This window comes from Chlorocebus sabaeus, chromosome X (genome assembly GCF_047675955.1).
Source record: "Chlorocebus sabaeus isolate Y175 chromosome X, mChlSab1.0.hap1, whole genome shotgun sequence".
Classification (NCBI taxonomy): Eukaryota; Metazoa; Chordata; class Mammalia; order Primates; family Cercopithecidae; genus Chlorocebus; species Chlorocebus sabaeus.
Window position 1 is genome coordinate 105262332 of NC_132933.1, and position 23341 is coordinate 105285672.

General features: G+C 42.8%; 1 protein-coding gene, 1 long non-coding RNA gene and 1 pseudogene across 11 annotated transcripts in view; 1 reads left to right on the plus strand and 2 right to left on the minus strand.

Moving 5' to 3' along the window:
• Positions 1–6967: 6967 nt before the first annotated feature.
• On the minus strand, positions 6968–12891 carry LOC119622034 (uncharacterized). Its single transcript, XR_005238626.2, has 2 exons — positions 12728–12891; positions 6968–7222 (listed from the first exon to the last, which is right to left on the minus strand). It is a non-coding gene; the product is annotated as an uncharacterized lncRNA (long non-coding RNA).
• ZNF41 (zinc finger protein 41) overlaps positions 12857–23341 on the plus strand; it is a 41788-nt gene continuing 31303 nt past the window's right edge. For 4 of the 10 annotated variants that reach the window (XM_037992924.2, XM_073013755.1, XM_037992922.2 and 1 more), the window contains exon 1: positions 12859–12954. The gene's annotated coding sequence lies outside the window, so the exon portion shown is untranslated. Of the gene's footprint in view, positions 12955–13116; positions 13165–13380; positions 13595–23341 lie in introns of those variants that run through there. The other 6 variants (XM_037992923.2, XM_073013754.1, XM_037992926.2 and 3 more) reach the window with 3 other exon arrangements.
• LOC119622052 (small nucleolar RNA SNORA51) lies at positions 21025–21196 on the minus strand (annotated as a pseudogene).

The following is a 23341-nucleotide window of genomic DNA, read 5'->3' on the forward strand; positions in this document are numbered from 1 at the left end:
TTATTAATATAGGCCCTAAATGCAATCACAAGTGTTGTTATAAGAAGGAGGTAGAGGAAGATGACACAAATAGGAGAAGAAAATATGAATACAGAGGCATAGATTTGAGTGTTGTGGTCACAAGCCAAGGAATGCCAGTGGCCACCAGCAGCTGGAAGAGCCAAGGAATGAAGAGAGTACGGCCTTGCCAATACCTCGATCTTGGCCCAGCCATACTGATTTTAGATTTCTGGTCTCTGGAATTGTGAACAAATAAATTTCTGTTGTTTTAAGTCACCAAGTTTGTGGTAATTTGTTACACTAACAATAGGAAACTGGTTTGGTAGCAAAAGTGGGGTGTTGCTGTAAAAAATACCCAAAAATGTGGAAGTGGCTTTGGAATAGAGTAATTAGATAATAAGTGGAGGCTGGAAAATATTGAGAAACATTATAGAAAACTCCTAGATTACCCAAAACACCCTGTTGGTAGAAATATGGATGTTGAAAGCACTGCTGGTGAGGACTCAGAAGAAGTAAAGAAGATGGTAGAGAAAGTCTATATCATCTTAGAGAAGACATGTATCATCATAAGCATGTTAGTATAAATATGACCATTAAAAGTGCTGCTGGTGAGGGCTGAGAAGGAAAATCTTATTAGAAACTATAGGAAAAGTGATCATTATAAAGTGACAGAAAACTTGGCAATTAAGTTAATTGTGTCCTACAGTTATATTAAAAGCAGACTTATAAGCAGTGAACTTGCATATTTAGCTAAGGGGATTTCCAAGCAAAGTGTTAAAGTGCAGCCTGGTTTTTCTTGCTGCTTATGGTAAAATGTGAGAGGAAAGTGACAAACTGAAGAAGAACTGCTAAGCAAAAATGAATCAGGGCCAGGCACGGTGGCTCCCGCCTGTAATCCCAACACTTCGGGTGGCCGAGGAGGGAGAATCACTTGAGGTCAGGAGTTCAAGACCAGCCTGGCCAACATGGCAAAACCCCATCTCTACTAAAGATATAAAAAATTAGCTGGGTGTGGTGGCACATACCTGTAATTCCAGTTATTCGGGAGGCTGAGAATTACATGAACCCGGGAGGCGGAGATTACAGTGAGCCAAGATTGCACCACTGCACTCCGGCCTGGGTAACAGAGTGAGCCTCCATCTCAAAAAAAAAAAAAAAAAAAAAAAACCCAGAAAGAAAAAGAAAAAGAAAGAATCAAGACTTGATAATTTGGGAAATTCTTAGCCTATCCAGGTTGCCAAATCTACTAAAATTAGGACATTTGGGTTTAGGAAAGCATGCTCTGGAAAGAAGAACAAAGGTATGGCTGGGCAACCTTTTGCTACTACCGAAGAGATTAGGCATGTAATTCATGGATCCCCTCAATCTTCACAGCAGAAGCCAGGAGTAGAGATGGGATTAACAAGGAAAAGCCTGTGGAAGGCCCTCTTGCCTGATGGTGTGAATCCCTGTGATATACACAGGAGATCCACAAGGTTTTCAAAGAATGTTATGCCAGCAGAAACATTGCCAGCTTATACTGAGAGACAGAGATGGAATGAAATGAAGGAAGGCTTCCAGATTCCAAGGATTCTTCAGGCAATAAAACTACTAAGCTTCAAACCTGAACTACCCTTCAATAAAAAGGAAGAATGACTCCAAGGATGGAGTTTTGGGCCCATAGTGTCAATTCACGAATTACAGAGGATTATTTCAAGGCCTTGAACCCTAATGGAATCTCCCCTGCTGGGTTTCAAAGTGGCTTGGTAACTATGACTTCTTAATTCCTTCAATTTTTCTCCCTTTTAGAATGAGAATGTCTATAACTGTTATCCTATGCCTGTCCCACGCTTGTATTTTGGGAATAGATAACTCATTTTCTTGTTTCACAAGGTCCACAAATGAAGGGGAATTGTACCCTGGGTTGCCATAGAGTCTCACCAAAACCTGATTTACATGATGAGATTTGAGACTTCTGAGCTGATGATATTTAGCTAAGATTTTGAACTTGAGTTGATGCTGTAATAAGTTGACACTTTTGAGGGTGTTGTGATAGGGTGAATGTATTTTGTATGTGGGATGAACATCAATGTTTGGGAACCCCAGAGTGGATTGTGTAGGTTGAATAATGACTCCCTAAAAGATATATTATTTGGCCATAATTTGGCATATTTGGCCAAAAAAAAGACTTTGCAGATGTGATTAAGTTAAGGAACTTGCCATGACAAGATCACCTGAATTATCTAGATGAGCCCTAAATACAATAATAAATGTTCCTATAAGAGAGGGGTAGAAGGAGATGGCACAAAAGAGAAGACAATGTGACTACAGAGGTGGAGGCTGGAGTGATGTGGCCATAAGCCAAGGAATCCTGGCAGCCTCTGGTGGGAGCAGGGCCCTTGATTTTGGGTCAATGATATTGATTTCAGACTTCTGGCCTCTATAACTGTGAGAAAATAAACTTCTGTTGTTTCAAGCCACCAAGTTTAAGGTATTTCGTTACAATAGCCACCAGAAATGAATACACAAGTTCAAGAGATCTATTGTACAACATGGTGACTATAGTTAATAACAATTGATATGGTTAAGCTTTGTGCACCCACCTAAATCTCATCTTGAATTGTAATCCCCGTAATCCCTATGTGTCAAGAGACAGACCAAGTGGAAATAATTGAATCATGGGGGCAGTTTCCTCCATGCTGTTCCCATGATAGTGAATGAGTTCTCACAAGAGTTGATGGTTTTATTATGGGTTCTATTCGGCACTTCTTCTCCCTACCACCTTGTGAAGAAGGTGCTTTCCTTCCCCTTCACCTTTTGCCATGATTGTAAATTTCCTGAGGCCTTCCCAGCCATGCGGAACTGTGAGTCAATTAAACCTCTTTCCTTTACAGATTACCCAGTCTCAGGCAGTTCTTTATAGCAGTATGAAAACAGACTAATATGCAATGTACTGTATACATGAAAACTGCTGAGAGTAGATTTTAAGTGTTCTCACAACAAATAAACATTTGAGGTTATGTATATGTTAATTAGCTTGATTTGGCCATTCTACAATGTATACATATTTCATAACATCATGTTGTGCACCTGTGATATTGTGATTTATAATAAGATATATATATTTGGTCTTCATCACCTGATGTGGTTTGGATCTGTGTCCCTGCCCAAATCTTATGTTGAATTGTAATATCCAATGTTGGAAGAGGGCCCTGGTGGAAGGTGACTGGATCACGGAGACAGTTTCTTTTTTATTTTATTTTATTTTTTTTTTTTTTGAGACGGAGTCTCGATCTGTCGCCCAGGCTGGAGTGCAGTAGCCGGATCTCGGCTCACTGCAAGCTCCGCCTCCCGGGTTTACGCCATTCTCCTGCCTCAGCCTCCCAAGTAGCCGGGACTACAGGCGCCCGCCACCTCGCCCGGCTAGTTTTTTGTATTTTTTTGTAGAGACCGGGTTTCACCGTGTGAGCCAGGATGGTCTTGATCTCCTGACCTCGTGATCCGCCCGTCTCGGCCTCCCAGAATGCTGGGATTACAGGCTTGAGCCACCGCGCCCGGCTTGACAGTTTCTTATGAATGGCTTAGCACCATCCCCTTGGTGCTAAGTTCTCAAAAGATCTGGTTGTTTAAAAGTGTGTGCAACCTCCACCCTCTCTCCCTCATGCGCTGGCCATGTTAAGACATGCCTGCTTCCCCTTCGCCTTCTGCCATGGTTGTAAGTTTCCTGAGGCCTCCCCAGAAGCAGAAGCTGCTATGCTTCCTGTACAGCCTGTGGAACTGTGAGCTAATTAAACCTCTTTTCTTTATAAATTACCCAGTCTCAGGTATTTCTTTATAGCAGTACAAGAACAGTCTAATACATTCCCCATTTCCTGGCACAGAGTTCCTAAAAGTCTTGGCATCTCCAGAGTGATGAGTGACTTTTTACACTAATGAGATGATGATGACTGGTGGCCCCTAGATAGCCTCAGGATGGCGGATGGTCACCAGAAAGACCAAGGCATGATTAGAGGATTGAGACTTGCAGACTCACTATAAACTCTGGGGAGAGGAGATGGGCAAAATGTTGACTTGATTACCAATGGCCAATTATATAACCAATCATGCCTACATAATGAAGTTTCCATAAAAGCCCAAAAGAACTGGCTTTGGATGAGTTTCCAGATAGTTGAACACAGACAGATTCCTAGAGCATGGCATGACTAGAGAGGGCATGGAAGCTCTGCAACCCTTCCCCCATTCCTCACTCTATGCATCTCTTCCATCCGCTGTTCATGTGCATCCTTTGTAATATCCTTGATAATAAATAGGTAAATGTAAGTAGTGTTTCCCTAAATTCTAGGAGCTGCTCTAGCAAGTTAATTGAACCCAAAGAGGGGGTCATTGATTTATAGTTGGTTGGTCAGATGTGTAGGTCACAACCTGGGACTTACAATTGGCATCTGAAGTGGGGGCAGTCTTGTGGTACTGAGCCCTCTAATGGTAGTATTTTCAGAGAGTGTCAGAATTGAATTAGAGGGCACCCAGGTGGTATCCACTGGAGAATCTGATGTCAGAGGTGTTGTGTTGGCTGTGTTAGGCTAAGAGAAACACTGTTTTGGCCAGGCGTGGTGACTCATGCCTGTAAAACCAGCACTTTGGGAGGCTGAGGGCAGATCACCTGAGGTCAAGAGTTCAAGACCAGCCTGGCCAACATGGTAAAACCCCGTCTCTACAAAAATACAAAAATTAGCCGGGCATGATGGCGGATGCCTGTAATCCCAGCTACTCAGGAGGCTGAGGCAGGAGAATTGCTTGAACCTGGTAGGTGGAGGTTATAGTGAGCCGAGATCATGCCACTTCACTCCAGCCTGGGCAACAGAGCAAGACCCTGTCTCAAAAAAAGAAAGAAAGAAAGACTGTTTATTCCCTCTACCTCTATTAATACCATAAATACATACAATTTTTCTTTGTCAATTAAATAATAATAAAAACAAAACAAAACAAACATGAGAGGCTGGGTGCGGTGGCTAGTGCCCATAATCCCAGCAATTTGGAAGGCCTAGGTGGGTGGACTGCTTGAGCCCAGGAGTTTGAGACCAGCCTGGGCAACACAGTGAAACCCCATCTCTACAAAAAAATACAAAAAATTAGCCAGCTGTGATGGCATGCACCTGTAGTCTCAGCTACTTTGGAGGCTGACGTGGGAGTTTCACTTGAGCCTGGGGAGGATGAGGCTGCAGTGAGCTGTGATTGCACCACTGCACTCCAGCCTGGGCAACAGAGCGAGACCATCTCAGAAAAAACAAGAAAAAAATTACATTTACTATTGCCCTATCCTGCTCAATTTTTGTTTCACTCCCAGCAGTTTCTTAGTGTAGTCTGCTGTCCTAGAAAAGAGCCCTGGTAATATCATCATACAGTAAAGAATTAACTAAGGAGGTCTGGGTTGTTTAAACCTTGTGCATTCCAAGGAAAGGTTTGGCCCTTGCCCCAGCTCCTGGGATATAACCTGTAAGTCAGGGGTCCCCAACTGCCAGTCCACAGACAGTACGAGTCCATGGCCTTTTAGGAACTGGATCGCACAGCAGGAGGTGAGCAGCAGGCAAGGGAGCGATACTGCTTGAGCTCCACCTCCTGTCAGATCAGTGGCAGCATTAGATTCTCATAGGAGCATAAACTCTATTGTGAACTGCGCATGCAAGGGATCTAGGTTGCACATCCTTATGAGAATATAATGCCTGGTGATCTGAGATGGAACAGTTTCATCCTGAAACCATCCCCCTCTGCCCCATGTCCATGGAAAGATTGTCTTCCACAAAACTGGTCCCTGGTGCCAAAAAGGTTGGGGACCACTGCTCTAAACCCTTGAAATATACTGCCTGTTAAAAAACCTTTGTTTACTTGAGTGTATGAGCCATGCCAGATAGCTGTGATTTTTGGTATGAGTCTTGGGCTGTGCAGTATCGGCATGAACCTTGGAAGGACTGAGTAAGGTCAACCACACAGGTAGTTGGCCATGCCTGAAACTGACTCCAAATAAAAGCCACAGACACCAAGGCTCAAGTGAGAGTCCATGGTTGGTAATACTTCATGTATGTTACCCCACATCTTGCTGGGAGAATTAAGCACTGGCCGTATGACTTCACTGAGAAGGGAGAACCCAAAGCTTGATCCTTGTTTCCCCTGGACTCTGCCCTATGTGCCCTTTTCCATTGCTGAATTAAGTCTCTATCCTTTTGCTCTAATGAACTGTAACCATCAGTATAGCAGCTTTGCTGAATTCTGAGTCCTTCATAGTGAATCAGTGAACCTGAAGTTGGTCCTGGGAACCCCCAAGCACAGTCAGTCTTAAGAGTTCATAGAAGGCTGGGCATGATGGCTCACACCTATAATCCCAGCATTTTGGGAAGCTGAGGCAGGAGGATCACTTGAGCTCAGGAGTTCAAGACCAGCCTGGGCAACATAGCTAGACCTTATCTCCACTAAAAATTTAAGAAATTAGCTCAGTGTGATGGCATGTGCCTATAGTCCCAGCTATTCGGGAGGCTGAGGGGAGAGGATTACTTGGGCCTGGGAGGTTGAGGCTTAGGTGAGCCAAGATCATGGCACTGCACTCCAGCCTGGGTGACAGAGCAAGACCCAGTCTCAAAAAAAAAAAAAAAAAAAAAAAAGGAGCTCATAGGAATTATTATAGTCTGCTGCTCCAACCCCTTCCAACCTTCCTGCAGACCCCTCAAACTCACCTGTTGCTGAATTTTGCAAAATTCCTCTCAGTTTCAGCTGCTGAATTCAAGTTGGTCTGTCATGCCCACTGGCTGTTTTGGTATTGTGTTCTCAGGTCTGGCAAATGCTGCTTACTTCCCCCTGCTTTTTCCTATACAGATAATTGTACCATAAAGTTGTTGTGGCTGTTGGTGACTTGTCCTTACTCATGTGTATTTTGATATTCATGGGTATTTCAGCTATCTATTGCTGTGTAAATAAACCACACCAAAACTTAGTGGATTAATAACTATTTTATTGCTCACGAATCTGGGCATGGCTCAGTGGGGATGGCTCGTTTCTTCTTTCTTCTTCTTTTCTTTTCTTTTCCTCCTTCTCCTTCTCCTTCTCCTTCTCCCTAGAGGTGGGATCTTGTCCTGTTGACCATTGGAGTGCAGTGGTGCGATCATAGCTCGCTGCAGCCTCAAAATCATGGGCATGGCAGTTCTCCTGCCTCAGCCTCCCGAGTAGCTGGGACTACCAGCATGTGCCACTGTGCCTGGATAATATATTTTAGTAGAGATGAGGTCTTGCTTTGCTACCCAGGCTGGTCTCAAACTCCTTGCTTCACCGCTTCAGATGATCTGCCCGCCTCAGCCTACCAAAGGGCTGGGATTACAGGTGTGAACCACCACGCCCAGACTTGTTTCTTCTCTATATGATATCTGGGGAAGTTGGAATGGTACTGGAGGATGCAAGATAATTTCATCACATGACTGGGACCTCAGTGCTAGCTGCCAGCAGGGGCCTCAGTTATGTACATGGCCTATATTTAAGAGTCTCATGCTCTACCGACTGAGCTAGCCGGGTGGCCGTCATAGTGCTGCATGACCTATTTTTAAAAGGTGTCTCATCCTCCAGGACCTCTGTCTTCAAAAGGACAGCACAGACCTCCTTACAGGGTATCTAGGTTCTCCTCTCACTAAAGCAAAAGTTCAATGTTTTTTAAGGCTGGGCTCAGAAGTCCCAGAATGCCATTTCTACCATACCTTATTGGTCAAATGGAACACAAGGCCAGCCCAGACACAAAGGATGAAAAATTAGGCTCCATGTCTTGATGGGAGGGTGGCAAACACGTACAGGGTTGGAAATACAGCTGGCAGCCCTATCTGCAGAAAATCTGCCACACTGGGGACACTGTGTCCACTGGCCCCACCATAAATGTTGTCCATGGGTTTTGATTTTGTCATCTGGTTGCTCTGTCTGTATGCTGGCATAACTTTCCACGCCCAGCCTACAAGCACATTTAAAATAAAGAGACTGGGGCTGGGTGTAGTGACTCATGCCTGTAATCCCAGCACTTTGGGAGGCCAAGGCAGGTGGATCCCTTGAGGTCAAGAGTCTGAGATCAGTCTGGGCAACATGGTGAAACCAAGTCTCTACAAATACAAAAATTAGCTGGGCATGGTGGTGCATGCCTGTAGCCCCAGCTACTTGGGAGGCTGAGGTGAGGGGATCGCCTGAGCCTGGGAGGTAGAGGCTGCAATGAGTAGAGATCATGCCACTACACTCCAGTCTAGGTGACAGAGTGAGACCTTGTCTCAAAAAATAATAATAATAAATAAAATAAATAGCCAATGAGCTTAGTGGCTACCTTATTAGACAGTTTTTTTTTTTCTAATTTAAAAAAAAAAAAAACTATCTCAGAAAAGAACAGAAATTTTGGGTGAGGGTAGAATGAAGAGGTAAAAACATTCTAAATGGTTCATTCTCCTAAGAAATTAGGAGTAAAGTGAAAAAAGAAGAAATAATCATATAAAATGTCAGATAGGGAATATTATCTATATCTGATATGACTGTACCATTAGAAAACCTAAGAAAAAACTGTACTGAGAAGCTACCAGAATAGGTAGATAGTTTTGATAAGGAGCTGGATACAAGATAAAATTATCACCTGTAGTCCCAGCCATTTGGGAGGCTGAGGTGGGAGAGTAACTTGAGTCCAGGAGTTTGACACCAGCCTGGGCAACACAGGAAGAACCTATCTCTACAGAAAAATCCAAAAATTAGCTGAGTCTGGTAGTGCACACCTGTAGTCCAAGCTACTTGGGAGGCTGAGGAGGGAGGATCATTTGAGCCTGAAAGGTTGAGGCTACTACAGTGAGCTGTGATCATGCCAGTGAACTTCAAGGCAAGATCCTGTCTCAAAAAATAAAAATAAAAGAGAAAATTATAAAAATAGGTTCTTCCTATACTAGCAGTAAGCAGATGGGACTAGCAAAACTAAGTCTTAATGACAACAAAAATATAAATACGCAAAAATAAATTTAACCAAAAAAGATAAAAAGATGATGGATTTAGAAAATTATAAATATCATTGCAGCATATAAGACAATCAAACAGACACATCAAATCCCTAGATATAAAGAAAGGCTTAATGTAATAAAAACATTACATCTCCCTAACTATTATATTAATGTAAATATAATTCCAATCAAAAGCATAATAGTTTAGTTTTTTTGTTTTTTTGTTTTTATGGTTTTTTTTTTTTGAGACAGTCTTGCTCTGTCACCCAGGCTGGAGTGCAGTGGCACGATCTTGGCTCACTGCAACCTCTGCCTCCCGGGTTCAAGCAATTCTCCTGCCTCAGCCTTCCGAGTAGCTGGGATTACAGGCGTGTGTCACTGTGCCCAGCTAATTTTTGTATTATTAGTAGAGACAGGGTTTCACCATGTTGGCCAGGCTGGTCTTAAACTCCTGACCTCAAGTGATCCGCTGGCCTGGGCCTCCCAAAGTGCTGGGATTACAGGTGTGAGCCACCTTGCCCAGCAATAGTTGAGGTGTTTTTTTTTTTTGTTTTTTGTTTTTTTGTTTTTTTTGTTTTTTTTTTTTGAGACAGTCTCACGCTGTTGCCCAGGCTGGAGTACAGTGGTGTGATCTCTACTCAATGCAACCTCCATCTTCTGGGTTCTAGCAATTCTCCTGCCTCAGCCTCCCAAGAAGCTGGGATTACAGGTGCATGCCACCAGGGTGGCTAATTTTTATATTTTTTAGTAAAGACAGGGTTTCACCATATTGGCCAGGCTGGTCTCGAACTCCTGGCCTCAAGTGATCTGCCCGCCTTGGGCTCCCAAAATGCTGGGACTATAGACGTAAGTCACCTCGCCCAGCCACAAAAATTTAGTTTTGTTGTGTTTTTGGGTTTTTTTTGGGGGGGCTGGGGGCCGGGTTGGTAGCATTCATTTTGAAACTTGATTAAATGATTTTAAACTTCAGAGAATTCCTAGAAAATAAATTTGCAAGAACAAAAATCCCTTGAAATCAAATAGATTACAGACACAAAATAGAGTTCAGGTCAAGCTAAGTATATTTGTGACCTTATATGACTGAATTGTGGGTAGAAGGTGGTGTGTTTCATAAATGGTGCCAACTGACAATACTGAATTTTACCTCAGCCTGGTGAGCAGTGCAGGTCAAAAAATCCCCTTACTCTAAAGGGAAAATGGCTTTTCTGGAAAATGGCTTACTGCAAAGAACCATCCTTCCCCATATGACTTAGAAGTCACGGATGTCCCCTGTTTACCTATGAAAAGCCCTGACACCCACTCTCCAAATTCCCATTCTTTGCCTCATAGATGACAAGCCTAACTGCTTGTCCCCACTGATCAATCGGAACGAAATGCTCTTTAGCCAAACTTGAACCAGGCTTCTTTCCTACAAGCTCCTAACTCTGCTTGCCCCTAAGCCTGGGCAAGCATCAAAAAAAGTCGAAATTCCCCCCCTCCCGACAGACCCTGCTTCTCAGCTTCTCCTGGGAATAAGCGGACCACAGTGGGACAATTTCCTGGCAGACCCCACTGGCCATTCCCCCTTGTTTGTGCAGCTTCCTTTCCACAGATTCTGCTTATCTCTGCCTGCCTCCCTACCCTGTACAAGAAAAGCCTTTTTCTGTTTGGTTTCAAGATGCTCTCAGGTTTCTGAGCTGGGAGCATTCTCCTTTTTGCAATAGTCTGTCTTTCTAATTAAAGTCTCTGATTTTATTTGACACAGAAAAAAGCGTGACACAGGCTTCTTGTTCAAGCTTGATCTTGATTTCATACCATATACCACAGTAAATTCCAATTAGATTAAAGTAGAAAAAAAACTAAAGCAGTAACAACACTGAAATAAACGTTAAGATTATCTTTCTATCTGGAATAGGGAAGGGAAACTAGGCAAGATGGGATATACAAAAGCCATAAAAAGAAAGTTTAGACATATCTGATCAGAGGCTACATTTCACTAGTTACATATTACACATAAAATTTTTCTTTCTTTCTTTCTTTTTTTTTTTGAGATGAAGTCTTGCTCTATCACCCAGGCTGGAGTGCAGTGGTGTGAGTTCAGCTCACTGCAACCTCCACTTCCCAAGTTCAAGCGATTCTCCTGCCTCAACCTCCCAAGTAGCTGGGATTACAAGCAACCACCACCATACCTGGCTTTTTTTTTTTTTTTTTTTTGTAGAGATACCACACCCAGCTACTTATTCTTTATTATTATTATTTTATTTTTAGTAGAGATGGGGTTTCACCATTTTGGTCAGGCTGGTCTCGAACTCCAGGCCTCAGGTGACCAACAGCCTCAGCCTCCCGAAGTGCTGGGATTACTGTGCCCAACCTACATAAAATTTTTCTAATTGCACATTTAAAAAAACATAAAATGCAAAAGACAAAAGGAGTTTGGGGGAAAATACTGCAATGTAACTGACAGATGGTTAATAGCCTTAATGGACAAAGATGTTAATATCTCTAATGTAATATCCCTAATGTACAGTGTAACTGACAGACTGTTAATATCCCTAGTGTACAATGTAATTTGTACACTGTTTACAAATTGATAAGAAAAGGACAAATCACCCCAGAGAAAACTGGACAAAGGATATGAACATCTGCAAAAGAGATAAGCCAAATGGCCAACAGACCAAAACAATCCTCAACTGCACAAGTAGTCAGAAAAATACAAAATTAAAGACAGCATCAACATCCAGCGCTGGAGGGGATTTGCCTTAATGAACTTAATGATTTTGCTGGTAGGACTAGGAAACCTTATAATCTTTTGGGGGAAGGAATTTGGCTATATCTATTCAGTAATGAAACACCATTACCTGCAGTTAATAAAACTTCAAAACATAGGAAGCAAAAAATTGAATAGCACAAGGAAAAATTTGACAATACAGTCTCTCTTTCTCTCCTCTCTCTCTCTCTTTCTCCCCCCCACATCACCCCCAGTTGACAAGCTAAAGGGAATTATCAGGAAACACACATTTTAAAAGGCCCAACACACAAGCTTGAACCGATAGAGCCCTAGAGTACGATGAACCCAACAACTAGAAGATACAGTGTTTTCAATCAAGACACAAAACCATTTTTGAAAGCTGGCCTCGTACTTGAGCCTTAAGGCAAGTTTCATCAAATTTCAAGCTCAACATTCTTGGGCCACAAGGCAAATGGGCTTAGAAATCACTAACACAGGGATTAACTTCTTGTTCGTTTGCGGAAATGCAAAACGGTGTTAAGACCTGTAACATTTTCTGCAGTCCCTCTAAATTCCTTCTTTGAATAATCGATTCCTAGAACAGGACGCGATGGACCAAGCTGGGTCAACCTGCCGACAGCTCCGTTGGGCAGCATGTCCACCCCTGATGACCAAAGCCCACCAAACGTGCAGCTGGCACTCGGCCGCCTTTGTTTCCTTCCCCTAGAAACTCCGCTGCTTTCCCACATTCCTGGAGCAGCCGGAATAAAGCGCCCATGGCCTTGCCCTTTGAGTCTCAGAGGATGTTTGCCACTCCGACAATGGACTTTTAAATAACTCAGGGGTCAAAAGGCGTGTGTAGGGGGAGAGTTACAAATCAGCACTTGAAACCGAACACGAACAAAAATCAAATCCGAACTAATACAACAAATCAAAACTTGGATCTTTAGAAGAAAACTTCAACTTTAATGCTTCCAAGAGGAAAGCAGAAAGGCTAATGACTGAATTGTGAAAACGAGCCAAAATACTCCACCCCTGATGCCACACACACCTATGACTCCCTGCACAGATCCACGGTCCCGGGCGCTGAATCCCCGCAACCCTCCGCGCCCACAGAGGTTAAACTCTCGCTGCCGGCGACTTCCGCTTCCTGGCCTAAATCTGACACGCACGACTCCCCCTGCGGCAACTGCACAGGTTCGGTGACAGCCGAGACGCCGGGCGTTTCCCGCAGCCGGCCTGGGCCCAGGTCGGAGCTGTAGCCAGCAGGGCCGCCAGGTGGGCTCGGGACGGGGCGGGTGCGGGGTCCCAGCCGCGGCGGGAGAGGGGTCGCCGCGTCCCACAGAGCAGTGCGGCGTCGGGGGCGGGGGCGGGGCTGGGTGCGTCTCGGGACCTGCTCCGGGGGGTGGGGGCTGGGCGCTATTTAAAGAGGCGGAGGCTCCCCGGTGGGGACGGCCTGAGGCCGAGTGCACCCTGAGGGCGGAAGAGGTAAGGCGCCCCGCCCGCCGGGGCCTCAAAGGCGACTGACTCCTAGAGGCTGCGGCAGAGGGGAGAAGCCTGGTGGTACATTCCATGGCCCAGTGCCTCGGCCACTGGAAAATCCCACAGGGGTATATCGAGTAGGGTACCGTGGGCTCCGCTGCAGAAATGATCACCCTTCCAAGATGGCGGCTCCCGTAGAGACACTCCCAAGGGGACAGCCATGTTCCTTGCCCGACAGTCGCTGCAGGAAATTGGAAAGCCCGCCTCTCCTTCGACGCACACGCGCACGCACGCACGCACGCACCGGCGCGGTGTAAGGGCACCAGGTGTAATTGTGGGCGAGCGGCCGCTTCGGAGCTGACACTAAGCATGTGCAGATCAAGTCCAGAAGCGCCGGGGTCCCTCGAAGCAGTTTTCAGGACTTAAGGCTCTGGGAGTGAGTTTAACAGACGGACTTAGGGCCACTTAAGCATTGAGATAATTATGGAGATGTTAAGACATGGATCAAGCGTTGAGATAATTATGGGGATGTTATGACATGGATTTTGTACTCGATGATGCTCAGTGGGGTGAGGAGGCTTCTCTGGGGTCATTTATAGGGAGGTGCAGAGAGTGTGATTGGGGTATGTGGGTGAGTGATGGGTCACTAGAGAAAATTGATGGGTAGCCTGTAGGATGAGTGTTGGGGACACCGGAGTAAATGATAAGGGGGTCTGTGGGGTGAGTGATACAGGATCTCTAGGGTGAGTGATAAGGTATATGTGAGATGAGTGATGAGAAGTCCGTGGGGTGAGAAGGGGCTGTGCGGGGCGACTACTGGAGGTCTGTGAGGTGTAGGATGGGGCTTATTGGGGGATTGACCAAGGTTTCTGCCGGGTGAGTGATGCATTTATTTGGGACTGGTGATGGGGGGCTGTGGAATCAGATATGCAGCTTCCTGGGGTCAGTGATAGGTGGTCTTTAGGTCTGAGATGAGATTGTTTCAAAAACCTACTTTTGACTTTGTTGGTCCTCCTGTGTCTTTGTTTCTCTGTCATTAATATCTGCCCTTAACTTTGTTACTTTTTTTTCTGTTTTTTTCTTTTGTTCTCATTTTTAAAGTCCTGAATTGAATGCTTATCTCTTATTATCCAGTCATTTTATTTTATAACATAAACATTAAGTTTATAAATTTTTCTCTAAGAACTCTTTAGCTCCATGTCACATGTTTTGTTGTTGTTGTTGTTGCTGCTGTTCGGTTTTGTTTTGAGACAGGGTCTCACTCTGTCGCCCAGAGATGGAGTGCAGTGGCACGATCATGGCTCACTGCAGCCCCAACCTCCTGTGCTCAGTCGATCCTCCCAACTTAGCTTCTCAAGTAGCTGGAACTACAGGCATGTGCTGCCACACCCACTAATTTTTTATTTTGTGTAGACACAGGGTCTCACTATGTTGCCCAGGCTGATTTTTTTTTTTTTTTTTTTTTAAGATACAAGAATCTCTCTCTGTTGCCTAGGCTGGAGTGCAGTGGAGCCATCATGGCTCACTGCAGTCTCAACCTCCTAGGCTCAAGTGATCCTCCCACCTCAGCCTCCCAAGTTGCTGGGACTACAGGCAGGCTTGCCCAGCTAATTTTTAAATTTTTGGTAGAGATTGGGGTCTTGCTATGTTGCCCAGGCTGGTCTTGAACTCCTGGCCTCAAGCAATCCTCAAGTAGTCCTCCCAGCTCATCCTCCCAAAGTGCTGGAACTACAGGCATGAGCATCCAACCCACAAGTTTTGATACGTAGCATCTCCACTATAGTTTCCTTCTAGTGTTTTCTAATTGCAGTTGCAATGTTCACTCTTACCTCTGGGTTATTTAAATATGAGATTTTGATTTCCCAAAACATTGACATTTTTGTTACTGATTTCTAAATTGTGGTTAGAGGCTGTCACCTGAGTGATCATTACGTGCAGGAATGATGCTTTTAAGTTCAATACATACCACCATACTACTTTCCAAAACTTTTGTAAAATTGGAACTCCCACCAGCAACATATAAAAAGGCTTCTTCCAAAATCCTCTTCCACATTGGATTTTTTTTTTTAATTTTCCCCATTCTGAGGGCCAAACGCAAGGGTATCTAGTTTGCCTTGATGTACATTTTCCTGACAACTAGTGGCTGAACATTATTTCATTCTTATTGGCCATTGAAATATATATTTAAACTTTTTCATGTCCTTTGCCCTTTGTTTCCTTTAGGTGGTTTGTCTTTCTTACTAATTTGTGAATATTAACCTGTATTGTAACTATATTTCCTCTATCTCTGTATTTTGACTTTTGAAAGATGTCTTCACCTTTGATTTTTTAAAAATCATCTATGAAGATATATCTGCCTTTTTCCTTTACAAGTTCTGAGTGTATTGTCTTGCCTAGTGACTTCTTCTCATTTCATGTTCAAACAAATATGCCTTAAATTTATATTTAATATATTTATTGTTTCAATTTTTAAAGTTAAATTTTAATCTAACTGGAATTTATTTTGGTGTATGGTATGAGATGGAATCAGTTCATATATTCCATTTGGATACCTAATTTGCCAGCACCAGTCGTTAAATGAATACCGTTTTCTAATTCAATTAAATGCCACTGTTGTCACATAAGTTCCCAAATGTGTATTGTTTTATTTCTGACCTGTTTAGTTCTTCTGATATATGTATCTACTCCTTTTTAAAAAATCATATTGACTTTAGAAATAGTTTTAATATCACATAGAACTAGTCCCCTCGCTTTCTTCTTGGTTGCTTTCACTAATTTTCTTGTGCGTTTATTATTATTCTTTTTTTTTTTTGAGATGGAGTCTTTCTCTGTTGCCTAGGCTGGAGTGCACTGGTGCAATCTCGGCTCACTGCAACCTCCACCTCCCAGGTTCAAGCAATTCTCCTGCCTCAGCCTCCCGAGTGGCTGGGACTACAGGCGTGTGCCACCCTGCTCAGCTAATTTTTGCATTTTTAGTAGAGACGAGGTTTCACCATATTGGCCAGGCTGGTCTTGAACTCTTGACCTTGTGATCTGCCTGCCTCGGCCTCCCAAAGTTCTGGGATTACAGGCATGAGCCCCTGCTCCCGGCCTTTTTCTTCCATATGAATGTTAAAACTATTTTATCTAGTTTCAAAAATAACCGTTAAAACTATAATATTTGATAGTTTTCTTATGGGTCCAGCACCTTTTTTTTTTTTTTAACAGTTCATTCTTAGATATTTTACCTTTGTTTTTATCATCATTGTGAATAGCATATTTTTTTCTATTTCCATAGGGAAAATCTATTTTTATAATTTTATTTCGTATTCAGTCCAATTACCAAATTCTCATATGAATCTAGTTGCTTTTTATAGTCTTACTTTTCCTAGCTACCATATTCCATCCAATTAAAAATGATACTGTCTCTTCTCTCAAATATTTATTCTGATCACCTTATCTTCTGTTGCACTAGTTAGAGCTTTCAGAACAATGTTGAGTGACATTTAATAGAGGGTTTTGCTATCTTGCTGCTAATGTTAATGAAAATAACTTGGGCATTTTTTATTTGAATGTGAAAAGTGTTTATTTATTCATCAATCTATTCAGTAAACATTTATTGAATACCTACCCCTTGCCAGATATTGACTTTGCAACCCTACTTGGCACTTACTAGCTATGATTTTTTTTTCTAACAGCTTTATTGATATCATTCATCTGCCATAAAATTCACCCATTTAAAGCTTACAGTTCAGCAGTTCCTAGCATATTCACAGAATTGTGCAACCATCATCACAATCTAATTTTAGAATATTTTATCACCCCAAACGGAAACATCGTACCCATTAGCAATCATTCCTCATTCCCAACCCTCATCCCTAGCCACAGGCAACCACTAATTTACTTCCTGTCTCTGTAGATTGGTCTATTCTAGACATTTTATATAAATGGAATCATAAAATATGTGGTCTTTTATGATTGTCTTATTTATTTATTTTAGACAGAGTCTCACTCTGTCACCCAGGCTGGAGTGCAGTGGCCAGATCTCAGTTCACTGCAGCCGCTGTCTCCCGAGTTCAAGCAATTCTCCTGCCTCAGCCTCCCAAGTAGCTGGGATTACAGGCACCTACCACCACGCCTGGCTAGCTTTTGTATTTTTAGTAGACATTGGCCAGGCTGGTCTTGAACTCCTGACCTCAGGTAATTCGCCCACCTTGGCCTCCCAAAGTACTGGGACTATAGGCATGATCCACTGCGTCCGGCCGTGATTGTCTTCTTTAACTTAGCCTAATGTTTTCAAAGCTCATCCATGTTATAGCATGTATTAGGACCTTATTCCTTTTATTATTTTGTTTATTGTGGTATGAACACTTAACATGAAAACTACCCTCTTAAATTTTGTTTTTGTTTGTTTGTTTGTTTTGGTTTTGGTTTTGATTTTTGAGACAGTCTCGCTCTGTCACCCAGGCTGGAGTGCAGTGACGCAATCTCGGCTCATTGCAACCTCCACCTCCCAGGTTCAAGCAGTTCTCCTGCCTCAGCCTCCCGCGTAGCTAGGACTATAGGTGTGTGCCACCACACCTGGCTAATTTTTAGTAGAGACAGGATTTCAACATATTGGTCAGGCTGGTCTCGAACTCCTGACCTCAGGTAATCCACCTGCCTCGGCCTCCCAAAGTGCTGGGATTACAGGTGTGAGCCACCGCACGTGGTGTATCCTCTTAAATTTTTAAGTGCACAGTACAGTACTGTTAACTACAGGTGCAATGTACAGCCAATCTCTAGAGCTTATTCATCTTGTATACCTGAAACTTTATACCCGTTGAATAGCAACTTCTCATTACCCCCTCCTCTCAGCCCCTGGCAACCACCATTCTACTATCTGTTTCTATCTGTTTATTTTAGAAGCACTTCATGTCTTTTTATTCCTGAATGATATTTCATTGTATGGATGGACCACATTTTGTTTATCCACTCATCAGTCAAGGGACATTTGGGTTGTTTCCACTTTTTAGCTATTATGAATAATGCTGCTATGGGCATTTGCATATAAGTTTTTGTGTGGACATATGTTTTCATTTCTCTTGGGTGGATACCCAGGAGTGGAATGACTGGTATAAGGAGTGAGGTAGAAATTTACCTCTTCCCTTTTAGGATTTCTTTTCGCTGGGCCTGAAAGTTAAATTGACATAAGACAGATCAACAGAGAAAAATGTACAGATTTATTTAATACAAGTTTTATGTGGCACAGGCGCCTTCATAAAGAAATGAAGACCCAAAGTAGTAGTTAGAGTCAATCACTTATATACTGGATTGGACAAAGAATACTTAAGTTGTGAAAAAGCAACTCAGTTATGTGGGGAGGCTTAAAACATAAGAGTTTTTTAAAATTTCTTTTGGCTTATTTCTCCAAGAAAAAAAGTTATTTTTCATAAGATCTGTACGTAATTGTCTTGCTCTCAATTTCCTGACCTTGATAGTAAGAATGTGGCATTCTTGCTGGGCACGGTGGCTCACGCCTGTAATCCCAGCACTTTGGGAGGCCGAGGTGGGTGGATCACCTGAGGTCAGGAGTTTGAGACCAGCCTGGCCAACATGGTGAAACACCATCTCTAAAAATACAAAAACTAGCTGGGCGTGGTGGCAGGCACCTGTAATCCCAGCTGCTTGGGAGGCTGAGGCAGGAGAATCGCTTGAACTGGGGAGGCGGAGGTTGCAGTGAGCAGAGATCGTGCCACTGCACTCCAGACTGGGTGACAGAGCGAGACTCTGTCTCCAAAAAACAGCCAGGTGCTGTGGCTCACGCCTGTAATCCCGGCACTTTGGGAGGACGAGGTGTGTGGATCATGAGGCCAGGAGATCGAGACCATCCTGGCCAACATGGTGAAACCCCATCTCTACTAAAAATACAAAAATTAGCTGGGCGTGGTGGCGCGTGCCTGTAGTCCCAGCTACTCAGGAGGCTGAGACAGGAGAATCGCTTGAACCCAGGAAATAGAAGCTGCAGTGAGCCGAGATTGCGCCACTGCACTCCAGCCTGGGTGACAGAGCGAGACTTTGTCTCAAAAACAAAAACAAAAAAAGAATGTGGCGTTCCTTCTAGTAGAGCGAGGGCATCTTTCACATGGGAATTTCATCTCCCACTTTTAAGAAACAAAGGGAAGGTCAGCATGATCTTCCTGCACCTGCTGCTTTTCAAGCGCCTGAGACTCAAAATAGCCAGTATTCCAGAGTGGTGTGTGTGTGTATTTTTTTTTTTTTTAGATGGAGTTTCACTCTTATTGCCCAGGCTGGAGTGCAATGGTGCGATCGTGGCTCACCACAACCTCCACCTCCCAGATTCAAGCGATTCTCCTGCCTCAGCCTCCCGAGTAGCTGGGATTACAGGCATGCACCATCATGCCTGGCTAATTTTGTATTTTTAGTAGAGACAGGGTTTCTCTATGTTGGTCAGGTTGGTCTCGAACTCCTGACCTCAGGTGATCCACCTACCTTGGCCTCGTAAAATGCTGGGATTACAGGCTTGAGTCACCGTACCCAGCCAGAGTGGCATAATTTTAACTCCTTCACTGGATCACATGGCATACCCCTATGTTTAACTTTTTTTTTTTTTTGAGACGGAGTCTCACTCGTCACCCAGGCTGGAGTGCAGTGGCGCTAACTCCACTCACTGCAAGCTCCACCTCCCGGGTTCAAGCAATTCTTCTGCCTCAGTCTCCCAAGTAGCTGGGATTACAGGCACCCACCACCACGCCCAGCTAATTTTTGTACTTTTAGTAGAGACAGGGTTTCACCATGTTGGCCAGGCTGGTTTCAAACTCCTGAACTCAAGCAATCCACCTGCCTCAGCCTCCCAAAGTGCTGGGATTACAGGCATGAGCCCCTGTGCCCAGCCTTCTATGTTTAACATTTTGAAGAATTGCCAAACCATTTTCCAAAATGGCTGCATCACTTTATATTCCAGCAGCAATGTATGAGGGTTCCAGTTTATCACATCCTTGCTAACGTTCATTGTCTTTTTAATTCTAGCCTTCCTAGTAGGTGTGAAGTGGTATCTTGTGGTTTTGATTTCCATTTCTCCAGTGGCCACTGATGTTGAGCATCTTTTCCTGTACTTATTGCCCATCTGTATATCTTCTTTGAAGAAATATCTATTCAAATCCTCGACCTATTTTTAAATTGAATTGTCTTTGTTTTAATCAAGTTGTAAGAGTTCTTTAGATAATCTCGATAGAAGTCCTTTGTCACATATGTGATTTGCGTGTATTTCCCCTCATTCTGTAGGGGGTTTGTTGTTGTTGTTGTTGTTGTTTGTTTTCTGAGACAGAGTCTTACTCTATTGTCCAGGCTGGAGCGCAGTGGTGCCATATCGGCTCACTGCAACCTCTGCCTCCCGGGTTCAATCAGTTCTCCTTCCTCAGCCTCCCAAGTAGCTGGGATTAGAGGTGTGCACCACCACACTCAGCTAATGTTTGTATTTTTAGTAGAGACAGGGTTTCGCCATTTCAGTCAGGCTGGTCTCAAACTCCTGGCCTCAAGTGCTCCGCCTGCCTCGACCTCCCAAAGTACTGGGATTACAGGCATGAGCCACCACGCCCAGCCTCTATGTCTTTTCACTTTCCCAATGGTGTCCTTATAGTTTTCGTATGTTCCTATCTTGATTTGTATTTTTCTTAGGAATGGCTCTTGAATTATGTCAGATGGCTTTTTGATGTAATAGCCTAATGGTGTTACTTTCCTAAATTGGTTGTTGTAATGAATGATACTGATATATAAGGCGGATCCATCCTTGCCTTCCTGGGATAATTCTGTTGGTCAAGGGCAATTTTTCTTATGAGTCATGGTCGTATTTGAGTTAGTAATGTATTTTTTTATTTTTCCTCAACTCCATGGCCCCCCATTCACAGTTCAGACCAGGACTAGGGCCTAGGCAGAGACGTATATAGGGTAGGATCTCTTCTTTTTCTGTACAGTCAGTATAAGAACAGAGAAGGCAGGCCCACTTCTTTTTCTATGCAGTCAGTGTCAGAACACAGCCTGTGGTAAGCACCAGGAGGCCTCAGTTAGTAATATTTTATTTAGAATTTTTGCCACTATAAAATATTTGCTTATAGTTTTCTTGTTTTTACTATATTTAACAAGTGTTGGTATTAAGGTTATGCCAGGTATTAAAAGGAAATCAGGAGATTTCCATTTTTTATGTGTTAAAATAGCATAGACATTCTCTTAAGTTCAACTATATATGCATTTAGAACTAATGCCTTTTTTGAAATGGCAATTTTTAACTATTTTATTTTCTCTGATTATTGCTCTACAGATTTCTAGTGGGGGGGATTAATTTTGATAGTGTATGTTTGCTAGGGATGTTATGTTTTTGTGCATTTGTGCACAATACTTCATTAATTTACCTTGATCATTTCCATACCTGTGGCAATAGCTTCTTTTTTCATTCCTAAAACTGTGTGCATGCTTCTGATGTGTGTGGATGTATGTAGAAATATATATATATATTTATACATATATATATTTCCTTTCTCTTTTACCTTGATCAGGTTTCTCATGAATATTTTGTTGTCTTCTTTTAACTTCTTTTTTTTTTTTTTTTTTTTTTGAGCCTCCTGAGTAGCTGGGATTACAGGCGCACACCACCATACCCGGCTAATTTTTTGTATTTTTAGTAGAGATGGAGTTTCACTGTGTTGGCCAGACTGGTCTCGAACTTCTGACCTCGTGATCCGCCCAGTAGGCCTCCCAAAGTGCTGGGATTACAGGTGTGAGCTACTGTGCCCTGACTTTTTTTTTTTCTTTTTTTTGAGACAAGGTCTCCCTCTGTCATCCAGGCTGGAGTGCGGTGGTGCGATCTCGGCTTACTGCAACCAGCACCTCCTAGGCTCAAGCAATCCGGCTAATTTTTGTTGTTGTTGTCTGTTTGTTTGTTTGTTTTTTGAGATGGATTCTTGCTCTGTTGCCTAGGCTGGAATACAGTGGCACAATCTCGACTCACCTCAACCTCTGCCTCCCAGTTTCAAGCAATTCTCCCCCCTCAGCCTCCTGAGTAGCTGGGATTACAAGTGTGTGCCACCATGCCTGGCTAATTTTTGTTTTTTTAGTAGAGACAGGGTTTCACCATGTTGGCCAGGCTGGTCTGGAACTCCTGACCTCAAGTAATCCATCCACCTCGGCCTCCCAAAGTCCTGGAATTACAGGCGTGAGCCACCGTACCTGGCCTTTTTTTTTTTTTTTTTTTTTTTTTTTTTTTAATTTCTTAGATTGAACATTTAGTTCATTTACCTTTAGCTTTTATTTTTAAACATCAAAAATAATTTGGCCAAAATATTCTTTTTTTCCTCTGTGACTCTAGCCAAAGATAAAATATTCTTTGAATATAGCTTTAGCTATGTCTCAAGATTTGTTATGAAGTCTAAAATTTTGTTATCAAATGCCATCTTCAATTCGTATATGTTTAGAGAATATTTCTTAATCGAAATCTGGATTTGGTAGTTTATCGTTTTATTATCTATGATTTTACAGGATTATAGTCAATTTAGCCTGCCAAAACTCTAATTTTTAAATGTATCAAGATTTTTTCTTCGAGTCCAAGTTACATTATTTTTTAAAATTTTTGTAAACTATGCCATGGGTCTAAGAGAAGAGAGTATATTCATTAGGTAAAGTTAAGTTATGTGTCTTGAGCCTAGCTTGTTGATTGTATTTCTCAAATCTGCTTTACTTGCTTTTTGTTTATTTGTTTACTTGATCCATTATATCATAGAAGAGATACAATAAAATCTCCTGGCATAATTATGATTTTTCTTAAACTTTTTATTTTGAAATAATTATAGATTCATAGGAAGTTGCAAACATAGCACAGAGCCCTGTATACGCTCACCCAGTTTTCTCCAGTGATTACATCTTATAAAATCACAATACAATATAAAAATGTAGAATTTGACATTGGTACAAGGTGTGTGCATAGTTCTTTTTTATTTTTTTGTGTTTTTTTTTCTGAGACAGAGTCTTGCTCTGTTGCTCAGGCTGGAGTGCAATGGTGTGATCTCTGCTCACTGCAACCTCCACCTCCTGGGTTCAAGCAATTCCCCTGCCTTGGCCTCCCAAGTAGCTGGAATTACAAGCATGCGCCATCATGCCTGGCTAATTTTTGTATTTTTAGTAGAGACGGGGTTTCACTGTGTTGGCCAGGCTG